Below are 13933 nucleotides of genomic sequence, written 5' to 3' on the forward strand. Positions count from 1 at the left end.
TTGCAACATTTAAGAGGCATTTGGATGGGTATATGAATAGGAAGGGTTTGGAGGGATATGGGCCAGATGCTGGCAGGTGGGACTAGATTGGGTTGGGATATCTGGTTGGCATGGACGGGTTGCACCGAAGGGTCTGTTTCCATACTGTACATCTCTATGACTCTATGACTCTAAGTCCTTTGCAATTCCTTTTGCGTCATGCATCCAAAATGGAAAGTTTTGTGAGACTGCACCCTTCTTGGGTGGCTCCATTGATCCTGGCCAGTAGGGGAAAGCTACATTCCTGTGCTGCATGAATCAGGAGTGTGTCATCCAATGCATTTACTCTCATGAATATTCAGGCCCCCAACTCATTATTTTTCAGTTAGTAGCTCTGTTCAATTAGAAGCAAACTATGAATGCACGTTTCGAACCAATAGCTTTTATGCTACCTCTGCTATGAGGCAAAACCATTCAGGACCACACCTTGCCTGGTAATTTGGCTGATACAGAAAGGAACATCGCACCAAATGTTCAAAAATTTCATTCCTGGGAAATTTTATCCTGTGGGCCCCTTTGGTGTAACATTAGTACTGCTCTCTTTGCTGCTGAATTTTATTTATTTTGTGTTTAGTTCTTACACTGTTTGTGAAATGCTTATAATTTAATTCTCAGCTTTGGTTAAGGGCAAGTACCTGAAAAATCATGGAAAGAAATAATGTACATTTTTTTTTTTAGATTAGATTACGTTACAGTGTGGAAACAGGCCCTTCGGCCCAACAAGTCCACACCGACCCGCCGAAGCGTAACCCACCCATACCCCTACATTTACCCCTTACCTAACACTGCGGGAAATTTAGCATGGCCAATTCACCTGACATGCACATCTTTGGACTGTGGGAGGAAACCGGAGCACCCGGAGGAAACCCACGCAGACACGGGGAGAACGTGCAAACTCCACACAGTCAGTCGCCTGAGACGGGAATTGAACCCGGGTCTCTGGCGCTGCGAGGCAGCAGTGCTAACCACTGTGCCACCGTGCCGCCCACCTTTAGGGACATCAGTTTAAGGTCAGAGGGGAAAGAATAAAAGGGAACCTGAGGGGCAATGTTTTTAGACAGAGGGTGGTACGCATATGGAAAAAGGTGCCAGCAGAAATGGTTGAGGCGGGTACATTAACAACATTTTAGAGGTGTTTGGAAAAATACATGGATAGGGAATGTTTAGAAGGAGATGGGTCTTGTGCAGGGAAATGGTTAATGGACATTTTGGTCGGCATGGACCAATTTGGACCAATGACTCCATGCTGCAGGACTCTGATTCTTTCGGAAGCATGGAAGGTACCAAATAGTTTTGCATTTAATAAAGTGTTTCGAAGCCAGTGTTGCTTTGCAGGCAATTCTTTTAAGGGTTTACAAATGCTGTCTAGCCTGCCATGCATTTCTAGAATTTGATTTCAGATTCTCAGCATTTGCAGTTTATCACACAGAAGAGCGGGGTGTGAACCAAAGGCCATTCAGGCATATAAGTGGCAGCCATGAATGAGGTCATCAGTGGTGGTTGTCCCACCTATCTACAGCCACTGGCCAATTAGAGGCTGCCAGCATCAGCAGGTGTTGTGATTTCTGGCATATCTGTTTGATAATGGCCACAAGAGGAGTGTTGGCATCTTTCAGTGGCCCCCATCCTCCTGACACCAAGACATCTGATTGGAGTGCATGGTTTGAGTGAATCTACTCCCTGGGAGACCACTAGCAAATCCCATTGGGTTTACTGGGCAACCTTTCAAGGGCATGGGAAACTGCATTGCCTCAGTTTAATCCCTGAATCACTGCTAAATTTCAGTCTACTCAGGGCTAATGGGTGTCAATTGATGAGCCTGCTTTGACACGCTGCCTCTGGCAGCTAGGAATCCTGTGTCCTCTTTCCACTTTTAACCCAATTCGAAAGATTTTGCCATGGCCAGGAGAAGGAGATTCGACCTCCCTGTGATTACAATCTGAGGAATTATGCACCCCTCCACCGTGGGATGCAGAGAAGGAGGCAATTCAGCCAATTGTGCTAATGCTGGCCCTTTTGAAAGAGCAATCATGGTTAATCCCACAACTCCATTTTTTTTATCTGTAACACTGCAACTATCTCATTCTTAAGTAACCGTACAATGCCATTTAAAGCTATTTACAACTGGCAGTCTTCAGTTGCTGATGGGATTGGGAAGAGTTGAGGGTATAAGTAAAAAATTGTTTTCTCTGGATGGCCTCTGATGGCTCACTTAAAAGCACGTGCGGGATGGCAAGAGTGGAGCACCTGTTTTGCCTTTAGTTAGGAGACCTTTAAACTCCCTGAGATGCTTTGCTAATGGACTAGAAAGGGTAGGAATGCAATTTTCAGGGATGTGATCAATGAACCCAAACCCTATTGATGCCAAGTTGTCAAATTCAAAACTGGAAGAATTAAAGTTGAAATGTTTCAGGGGCAGGAGCATCTCACATCTGATCCATGTATTTTGCTGCACTATTGACCCTCTTAGTCAGATCTGCTTGGTGAGATTGTTGGTCCTCTTAGCTTTGATCTACCCACCTCTGCAAAGCATTTGCTGCTTGCATTCAGCAGGTAACCCTTGTAGATCCACAGTGGCACATAACCAGGGTTTTAGTTCCAGTAGCTCTAGCAGTTTCTCTAGCATTCTCGGTGTACATTTCTAATTCACTGGATTGATCCTTAAGGTGGATTGTTCAATGATGGGAGGCTGGGTAAATTGGGCCTAGGTTTAGCATCGTCTACTCTTGCTCCTACATTCTATGTTCTCATCGTCTTAAGTTGATGTTATAAGATCAAAGACTTTAAAAGTTGCCATTGTTATATGTTGCCACGCTTCCAATTTAATTCTACATGCTATAATCGTATTTTAAAATTTATAAATGAATTAGTCAAGATCCCATTTGATAAGAGTATCATGCAGCTTGGAGAATAGTTTAATAACCCATTCTAGACAGCCTTTCTCCCTGAGTGGACTGAGCTAACAATCCACATCATCCTACTGAGCAGTCTCTATGTACACCAAGTACAAATGTGGCTGCTCCTCCCACTGAATTTGTATCGAATTTCTCAAGAATAAGTACAAATGAGAAAAACAAACATCAGAAAACAGTATACTCAGTGTAATTGTGAATTAGGGGAAGCATAAGTCTGTACTTGAGACTATGTACAATTATTTCTACTGGAAGACCTGTCATTCACCAAAGTAAAATAAATCCCTTCTGTGATATGATTTTGTATACATATTTTGTTGAGCAAGTTATTGGGTTACGGTGACATTTCTGCTATTTAGAGATTGTGCCATATTAATTCTCTGAGACAGCCTTTCTAACCTAACACCTCAGCCAGGTTGATCCACAAACTTCAGGGATGGTTGACCAACTTGTCCAGAACTTTAATGGGCTAGAACTGTCCTTATGAACCAGGATCATGAATCCTGAGTGTGCAGTGGATTACGTTGGTGACCAATCTTCTGAAGTAATTCAAGAAATGAGCTTACCACCAATTTTCCAAGTGTAATTAGGGATATACAACAAATGCTGACCCTACTAGAAAATGCTCACAGCATATGATCGAATAAAAACAAGAGTCCATTCTGAGATCCATGAGCTCAGAATACTTCATTTCCCTTCTTGAGTTCATGAACAGCCTAATCACACTTCCTTAATGGGACCACTCGACACAGTGCCAAGCACTTCCTTTTATTTGATTCTAGTTAGGAGGAGCAGCAATGTTCCCATTTCATTTCTAAGGATGGGTCATTCATCAATTCATTAAACTCTCCTCTCTTCTGTCAGATGTGGATGGACATGCAGTATATTTCCAATAGTCCTTCAATTGTCAAATCAAATTTCTACTGATTTCACTTGTTGCTTTAATGTTAAAAAAGGTGTTTTGAAATGACCTTCTTCTCTCCACCAACACCCTTCAATCTGTTACTAAAACAAGAACTTGGTTTTCTAAACTATAATCATGCACACTTGTTCATGTGCTAGTCCATACTGTATTATTTCAGAAAATAATAAATGCAGCAATTCCCACTGGTGGCAATAAGTGACTGGAACTTTCAGAAATGCAAAAGACCCAGAAATCAGGAGCTCATGGGCATACGTGCACAGTGATGGTTTTTTTTGTGTGTGTGCAATTGACAGAATATCCAGATCTAAGAATTCCTTTTAAGATATTCTGGTATTCCTCAAGAGTAAAGAATCCTTCATACCACATGTTTATCAGATGGAGATTAATAAGTATGTGGCAATGATTATGAGCTAGTAATTCAATAGGATGATCGTAGGCTGGAATACCTTCTGAAGCTTAAGACCATCACCTGACACTGTGTGCTATATACAATGGAATAAATATTTCAAATGCTTTTCTGCTTATTTTTTAAAACAACAAAAGAGACAAAAATTGTCCAGTCAATAATCAAAGTGAAAAAATGGTGTGAGTACAAATCAAAAGTAATGACCCAGAGAAAGCACGCATTTAAACTTCATAGTGAGAGAAATAGAGAAAGGGGGAGAGAGGGAAATAGAGTGGAAGAAAATAAGAGATGAAAGTGTTGTATTTATGTCAAGACTTTCACAACCTCAGGACGTTTTAAACATCCAATTAATTACTTTTCAAATGCTCTCAATGAGTTTTGAAGGCAGTTGATACAAAGAGGAGACACAGAAAAGAAATTTTTGAAAATTTGACGAGAGAAAAGGACATAATGGAAGGAGAGGAACAAAGAGAAATAGTGAGCTAAAGGAATAAAATACTGACTGTTATTGCCTTGACTCTTACTGCATATTCAACAGAACACCTGCTAGGCTTAAAATATTATCGCTAACCATCGCTACCACAATGACAGCGGTTTAATCTTTCGTGCTTGATTTTCTCAGATGGACTGTCCAACCTTGACAATTCAACCTTGAATTTTTTCAAGGAGGAACCCAATCAGGTTTGAGTGTGCTTGGGGAAAGTCTCTCTGAACTCCTTTCAGCTGCACCGATTAGTTTTGTGGTATTCAAAACAGCTTTTCAGTTCTGATTCAGACTTCAGAGCCAGTTGCACTTTGCTGGATCCCACTGACATCCTCCCTGCTGCACAGGGTAACCAGACAGGTAGACAAACGCAGTCTTCTACATACAAAACCATAAAGTTTGAAACAAACGAGAAATTTAGGAGTCTAATCGCTCTGACAGGCAACTGACTGAGTTGTACTAATGTTTTACAAGCTGATATAATATCCATTCATGGTGACATTTAACATACATTCTCAAATCTTGGAGAGTAGGAAGAAACTCAGCTGATTTTTTTTTCACAAGAAATATCCAGAAACATGTAAGCACGACCCTCTTAGGTGAAGCAGAAGGTGTAACATTGAATTGCGAACTGATACTTGATCAGTACTAAATGGTTTTGAAGTGGGTGTTGGAAGGCTGCATTTTTACATTAAGCTTTGAAATTGGGAACATCCTTTCATTTTAGCCACCTCAGTGTAGACCAGATAGGCGCTAATATACACTGCAATGTGAATTCTGTAGTGGACTAAGCCAGACCACCCAAAGCATTCTTATGCAGGCAGCTCCAGATCATAGCTTTCCAATTTGTTTTGGTAAGTGTACAGTGAAAATTACCCAGAGTAAAATAGCTAGGTTGGCTACTAGATTTTAAAACAGACAAAAATTTATTCACAAAATTACACAATGAAACACAAAGAACAGAATAAAGAACACTGACAGAACTCAACTTATCCAACAAGACTTAATTATGCTATTCCGAATATACAGAACAGTCCCAATAGGCAAACTCCCTTTAAAACCCAGTATAAATGGAACATATGCTTACAAGGTAAAATTGAAGGGCAGAAAAGAGAGAGAGAGAGAGAGCTTCCAAATGGCTACCTGTTGAACTCCTCCCAGTTCAAGACTGAACTAAAAACTGCTCAGCTCAACTAGAGAGCTGACCACTCCCCTTTCTTTATACAGGTCACTTCCAAAAGTATGACCATTTTGGCCTGAAGGCTCATCTGTTTACATATAAACAAAAGGCCTCTCAAAATCCTTTTCATCTCTGTGCCAAACCAGACTGATCAGAGCCTCTGGAAAAAGATTTATTACTCCTCTGGAAAAAGATCAAGGACAGGGTATCTTGAGCCAAGGAACTGCTTTTATTTAAAAAAAGGGACTAGCTGTGTGATAACTCCAGTAGAGGATTATTTCACTGGCAATGAGCACAAAAGGAATCAATTCATAAGTTTGTTGTCTCCCAGCAAGAGCTGGCAAATGTGAAGATTTTTCTTTCAAAGTCTCTCAGATACCAAGTCAGGTGTGCCTCAGTGTACTATGTGGGCAAGAGGAAACAGCAACAACAAAACATGTCCATTTCAGGTTCTAATTCTCTCCCCCAACCCCACCGTGAATCTGCAAGAATGATATGAGGCTGTCGCAATCCAGCTCACCCTGAACAATAATTTGTTTTATAGTTGCTGTTTCTATCGGCAGATTCGGGGTAATATCCAACCTCATCATTTCAACAGATTGTTATCGAGTCATAGAATCATACAGAATGGAAACAGACCCTAATGTCTAACTCATCAGACACGAACAGACATCCCAATCTGACCTTTTCCTATTTGCCAGCATCTGGCCCCTTCCTATTCATACACCCATCCAGATCCCTTTTAAATGTTGTAATTGTACCAGCCTACAACACTTCATCTGGTAGCTCATTCCAAACATGCACCACCTTTAACATGAAAAATTTACCCCACAGGTCCTTTTTAAATTTTTCCCCTCTCACCTTAAACTTATGCCCTCTAGTTTTGGACTCCCCCACCCCAGGAAATTAATCTATCCATGGATAGCTATTCACCCTATCTATGTCCTTCATGATTTTATAAACCTCTAGAAGGTCACCCCTCAGCCTCTGATGCTCCAGGCAAAAAAACCCCAGCCTCTTCAGCCTTTCCCTATAACTCAAACCCTCCAGTCCTGGCAATATCCTTGTGAATCTTTTCTATATCCTCTCAAGTTTAACAACATCCTTCCAATAGAAGGGTGACAATGTCCTGTACAGCCACAACATGACATCCCAACTCCTATAGTAAAAAGACAGGTCCTTAAAATACCTGAGGATTGAAGACGTTATGTTATATGACTAGTTGCCACCTGCCAAACAGGAAAAGATCCATTTCTTCCCATTCTCTGTTTCTGCTCTGTCAATCAGTTGTCAATCCATACTAATTTATTATTACCTCCGATACCGTGAGCTTTAATTTTGCCCACTCATCACTTATGTGGGACCTTATTAAAAGCCTTCTTCAAATCCAGAACATCATAGAATTCCCAGAATGCAGAGGCAGGCCATTCAGCCCATTTTGCTTGCACCAATTCTCTGAACAGCAGCTCATCCAGACCCATGTCTCCCCCGAAATCCTGCATTCCCCATGGCTAATCCACTGAACTTAGACACTATGGTCAATTTGGCCTGGTCAAACCACTTGACCGGCACATCTTTCGACTGTGGGATGAAACCTGAGCAAACCCATGCAGACACAGGGAGAATGTACAAACATCACACAAACAGTCACTCGAGGGTGGAATCGAACCCAAGTTCCTAGTGCTGTGGGCAGTAGTGCTAACCACTGGACCACTGTGCTGACCTTCATAGCCACTGGTTCTCCCTTGTCAGTTCTATTAGTCACATTCTCTAAAACCCCAGTATGTTATGTGGTCAAGAGAATGAGCAAGAAGTTTGCAAATGGAGTTTACTGTGAAAAAAAATGTGAAATTATTCATTTTGGAAGGGAGAGTATTATTTAAATGGAGTCAAACTGAAGAAAGCTGCCACACAAAGGGACTTAGGAGTAATCGTGTCTGAACACAAGGCTAGCTCACAGCTTCAGCAGGTAGGAATGCTCATGGAATGTTGACCCATATTTCAAGGGATTTGGAGTAAAAGGGTTGAGGAGTCATACTGCAACTGTACAACGTACTGGCATGACCACATCTGGAATACTGTGAACAGTTTTCGTCCCCTATTTTAGGAAAGATATCATTTCACTGGAGGCAGTTCAGAGAAGGTTCACTTGGATAGTCCCCAGTGTGGAGGGATTGTCTTATGGCTAAACAGGTTGGGACTCTACTCACTGAAGTTCAGAAGAATGAGAGATGATCTCATCTAAACATATCAGATTCTTAAGGCACTTGACGGGTAAATGCTAAGAGGATATTTTTCCTTATAGGAGAGTCTAGGGTCAGAAGCCATTGTCTCAGAATAAAGAGGTGCCAGTTTAAGACTGAGATGAGGAGGCATTTCTTCTCTCAAAGAATTGAGAGCCTTTGAATCTCCTTTACACAGTGAGCTGGAGGCATAGAGCCCTTATGTATATTTAAGGCTGAGATAGATAGATTCTTAGTCAGTAAGGTAATTACGGTGAAAATTTAGGAAAGTAGATGTGAGGAATGTTGGATCAGCCATGATCCTATGAATGGCAAAGGAAGCTTGAGGGGCCAAATGGTCTACTCCTATTTCTAATGATTTTATTAGTTAAGCATGATTTTTCTTTCGTAAGCATATGCTGATTTTGTCTAAGCCTGTTAATGCTTTCCAAGTGTTCTGTTATCATGTCTTTTATAATAGACTCTTACATCTTAACCATGACTGATGTTAAGCTAACCAGTCTGCAATTCTCTGTTTTTATCTCGCCCTCCTTTCTTAAATAATAGGGCTACATTTGCCACCTCCAAACCGTACGAAATCGTTCAGTATCTATAGAATTAGAGAAGATGACCAGCAATGAATCGAATATTTCCAGGCCACTTCCTTCAGTGGATGTAGATTATCAAGCCTTGGGGATTTGTCAGCCTTTAACCCTATTAATTTCTCTTGCACATTTTTTTAACTAATACGGATTTTCTTCAATTTCTTCCTCTCACTACTCCCTTAGATGCTTAACATTTCGGAGAAGTTATCTATGTCTTCTTTTATGAAAACAGAACCAAAATATGTATTTAATGCTTCAATTCAATTCTAATTCCCTTATGTCTGACTGTGAGAGACCTATTTTTGTCTTTGCTAATCTTTCTTCTTCACATATTTATAGAAAATCTTACAGTCAGTTTCCAAGCTCCCTGCAAGTTTACTCTCATACTTTACTTTCTCCAGCCTGATCAATCTTTTTGTCCTATCTTGCTAAATTCTAAACCGGTCTCAGGTTTGCTGCTTTTGCTGGCAATTTTATGTTTCCCCTTTTGATCTAATGCCATCCAAAATTTATTTTCTAAGCGATGGTTGAGTCAGCTTTCTGTTTCATTTTTGTGCCAGACAGAAATTAATAATTGCAATTCATTCATACATCCCTTAAATATTATTCATTGCCTATACACTGCCAACCCTTTTAGTAACCTTTCCTAATCAATATTACCAACTTCATAGAATCGTAGAATACCTACAGTATGGAAGCAGGCGATTCGGCCCATCAAGTTCACCAACCCTCTGAACAGCATCCCACCTAATCCCTGTAACCCTGCATTTCCCTTGGCTAATCCATCTGGCATGCACACTATGGACAATTTAGCATGGCCAATCCATATCTTTGAACTGAGGGAGGAAACCAGAGCACCAGGCGGAAACCCACACAGACATGAGGAGAACCTGCAAACGCCTCAATAAACAGTTGAGGGTGGAATCAAACTCGGGCCCCTAGTACTGTGCTAACCACTAAGCCACCGTACTGCCCACTTGCACCTCATACCCTTGTGGTTCTCTTTATTTACATTCAGGATCCTACTTACGGAATCAATTTCTTCATTCTCCATCTTATTAAGCAAGTTTATCATGTTACAGTGCTCTTCACAACGCACCCTGCACAACAAAATTGTAAATTTTGAAACATTGTAAAAAATATACTTGGTACTAAATCAGTGATAATCTGTCGGTTGCCAGTTAAAGAATTATACTAATTCATTGTTGAACTGACCACTCACTGGTATTCTTAAACGTGAGCTATTTGCTTACAGTGCCTTGAGTTTAAAGAAAAGGGATAACTTTGCATACTCAAGTGCAATATATGAATACTTTATACAAGTATGGTTACATACTTGTGATCCTTTACTGATTAAGGAAAAGAAATTTAATGCAGAAACTGTTCTCCAAATTATTAGTTCTGTAATTCAGTAAGCTGTTTTACAAAGAGAATGTCTTGTAGCAGTAGGATGCATAACAAGAGGTCCATGTTCATATTATCCACAGCTTGCACGTCAGTTTAGACAGGCAAATGGAGGTGATGTGGGCTTAGCAAAGGTGCATGAGTCAAGGGTATCACAGCATGTTGAATATCTGTGGAAATGTTGACTGAAATGGTGCAGAGTACCTTCTCCACTAGAATGCTGAGGTGTTGCAGGTACACCTCTCCTTGACAGTGCTCATCTGCTGCCTTCTATTGCCTGTCACCCCATTCTGCAAAGTACAGGGAAGAGTGACAGTCATTGCACCTCTCCTCTGTACCATCTCCCATGCAAATGTTTCCAGTACTACATGAAATTGTCTTAAAATTTAAAAAGAGAGCAGTGGTGCAGGATAGCTAATAAAATGGTAGAAAATTGATCTTGAAATTAAATTGACAAGAAATATGGAAACTAAAAACAAGAGCTTCTATACGTATATAAACAGAATAGTTAAAGTAAGTGTGGCACACTTGAAGGAGCAACTGGTGAATTGATAATATGAAACAAGGAAATTGTAGATCACTTTTATGGAATGGTACAGTGGCTCAGTGGTTAGCACTGCTGCCTCACAAGCGCCATGGACCTGAGTTTGATTCCAGTTTTAGATGACTGTCTGTGTGGAGTTTGCACACTCTCCCTTTGTCTGCATGGGTTTCCTCTGGATACTCCAGTTTCCTCCCATAATCCAAAGATATGCAGGCTAGGTGAATTCGCCTTGCCAAATTGCCCATAGTGTTCAGGGATGTACAGGCTAGGTGCATGAGTCACAGGTAAATATTGGGGAATGGGTTTGAGTAAGATACTCTTTGCAGGGTCAGTGTAGACTTGTTGGGCTGAAGGGCCTGTTTCCACACAGTAGGGATTCTAATTCTAAACATAAAACTAATATTTTACATTGATCTTCATGGTAGTGAACACAACAGACATCCCAAGGTTATCAGATAAACAAGGTACTGGTGAGAAGACAGATCTCATAACGATCCCTTTCAAGAGAGGCAAATTATTTGATAATTAGTGGGACCAAAGATAGACAACTTGTTAGGTCAGCCTGCAAATAAGGGTTTTAAAGGAAATGGCTGCAGAGATAGTGGAGGTATTGATAGAAATATTCCAGAACAAATTGGATTATAGGGTTCCAAGGGATTGGAAAACTGTGCGATTCCCCTGTACAAGAAGGGAGGCAGACAGAAAGCAGAGAACTGCAGACTAATTAGCCTAACATCTGTAGTTAGGAAAGTGCTAGAGTTCAATATTAAGCAAAAAATAGAAAGGTTTAATGCAATCAAACAGAGTCAACAAGGTTTAGCGAAAGGGAGACGATGCTTGACAAATTTATTAGAGATCTTCAAGGACAATTAAGGAAGGATAGCAAACACTGGAATTACCAATGAAGCCCACATCTCATTAAGGAAATGAAAACAAAGCTGTGGATTCTCTGATTCCCATAAGTCATGCTGCCTATGATTTTATTTCTTGATCCATTTTATGTGTAACATGCATTAATCTTCATTCGTTTTGCCTGGATATTAATGCACTTTTTGAATAAATTACTTCATGTTCATCCTACTTACTTCTACCACCTTGGCTCTTTTCTATTATTGTGTGGGATAGTTAGAATGTGTTTGGTCAGAGTGCATCTTGCACCCATTATAGGTCAATTGGTAACATATTCCTTCTGATCTTTTAAATAATCCATTTAATCAGATTTTCCTTTTAATTTTGTGTGTTTTGGAATCTGTGAGTCAATCAGCAGTGTTAGTCCTTGTCACCACAATTACAGGGTTCAAATGAGTTGGTGGGTCTGATGCACAATTCTCCCTCCAGGCTAATGATAGTTATAAAGTTTTCTTTACTCTGTCAGCAGTCTGCTGAATCCATTCTCATCTTGCATTGGTCACCCGAACAACCTTCTATTTTTACTTTTTGGTCTCCTTTCATTTTTCCATGATTAAAATCAGGGCGATTCAGTCTGCAATTGAAACGTATGTGAATCCCCCCCCCCCACACACCCCCTCCACCCACTCAGTTATATCCCTGTCATTTACTGGCTTAGACCTCAGTGATCTGAGGATAAGAAGGGGAAAAAAATCATCTGCGTGTACAGACACCACTGTTCACAGATGGAATAGCAAAGACTGGTGTATTCTCCTATCAATCATGTCTCCTATCAAACAGGAAATTTGGCACATCTGTAAAGACTCTTGCCAGTTTTTATAGATGCGTCATTGAAAGTATTCTATCCGGAAGCAACTGCTTCGCCCAGGACTGTAAGAAACTATGGAGAGTTGTGAACACAGCCCTATCCATCATATCGGTAAAAACAATGACTGCAGATGCTGGAAACCAGAGTCTAGACTCGAGTGGTGCTGGAAAAGCACAGCAGTTCAGGCAGCATCCGAGGAGCAGTAAAATCGACGTTTCGGGCAAAAGCCCTTCATCAGGAATACAGGCAGAGAGCCTGAAGGGTCGAGAGATAAGTGAGAGGAGGGTGGGAGTGGGGAGAAAGTAGCATAGAGTACAATAGGATTTTACTGCTCCTCGGATGCTGCCTGAACTGCTGTGCTTTTCCAGCATCACTCTAATCGCGACCCTGATCCATCATATCACCAGCATTCCATCCATTGACTCCATCTACACTTTTCGCTGCTTTGGGAAGGCAGCCAACATCATCAAAGATCTCTTCCGCCCTGTTATAATCACTTCCAACCTCTTCCGTCAGGAAGAACATACAATAGCTTAAGCAAATAAACCAACAGATTCAAGAAAAGCTGTTATTTGCCTTCTGAATGGACCGCTCAAATTTTAAATTTAATGTTGACCTCGTACTTTGTGTTCCTTCTCTGCAGTCGTGACTTTGGAGACCTCGCTCTGTTCCCTAATGCACTTTGTTCGGTATGATCTGCCTGTACTGCATGCAGAACAAAATTTTCATTGTACCTAGGTACATGTGGCAATAACAAATCAAATCAAAGAATATCAAGAAATTTGCAGACCATAATATTGGAAGTGACTGTGTTTCATGTTCTGTACCTAACCAAACACTCCTATAGCCAGACAGTCATTTCTGCAGCATTGACTGGATTTGGGCATGGAGGCCATATGGTGTTCCTGGTGCAGCAAACTCAGAGAATTGCCTGGGAAATTGAAAATCCTGATCAACAATGCCCCTAATCTGGAAACTTTCAAAAGAAGCCCCTTAAAACCAGACAATCCAAGAGGTTCCAAACTCATATCAGCTTCAAACTTATCTTGGCATCACCCTTTTGTCCTGTCCCACCTGTCCATCTTCCTTTCCACCTACTGGCTCCACACTCCCCAGCAACCTATCACGTTTACTCCCAATCTGCATCCACCTATCACCTACTCAGCTATCTTCCCCCAGCCCAACCTCTACCCCCAATCCCGTATTTATCTCTCAGTCCCCTTCCCTCTCTAAATTCCTGATGAAGAGCTTATGCCCAAAATGTTAACTCTGCTGCTCCTCAGATGCTGTCTGACCTGCTGTGCTTTTCTAGCACCACACTTTTCGACTCTGACTCTCCAACATCTGCAACCTCACTTTCTCCTGATCGTTATCTAGTAAAGTTTAGTGCACTTAAAAGCTACTCTAACTCCTGCATTGCAATTAATCTGGACCCATGACTAACAACTGCCAACAGACACCAACATCAACCCCACCCCTGAGCATAGTCCCCCAT

The sequence above is a fragment of the Chiloscyllium plagiosum genome, chromosome 10 (assembly GCF_004010195.1).
Source record: "Chiloscyllium plagiosum isolate BGI_BamShark_2017 chromosome 10, ASM401019v2, whole genome shotgun sequence".
NCBI lineage: Eukaryota > Metazoa > Chordata > Chondrichthyes > Orectolobiformes > Hemiscylliidae > Chiloscyllium > Chiloscyllium plagiosum.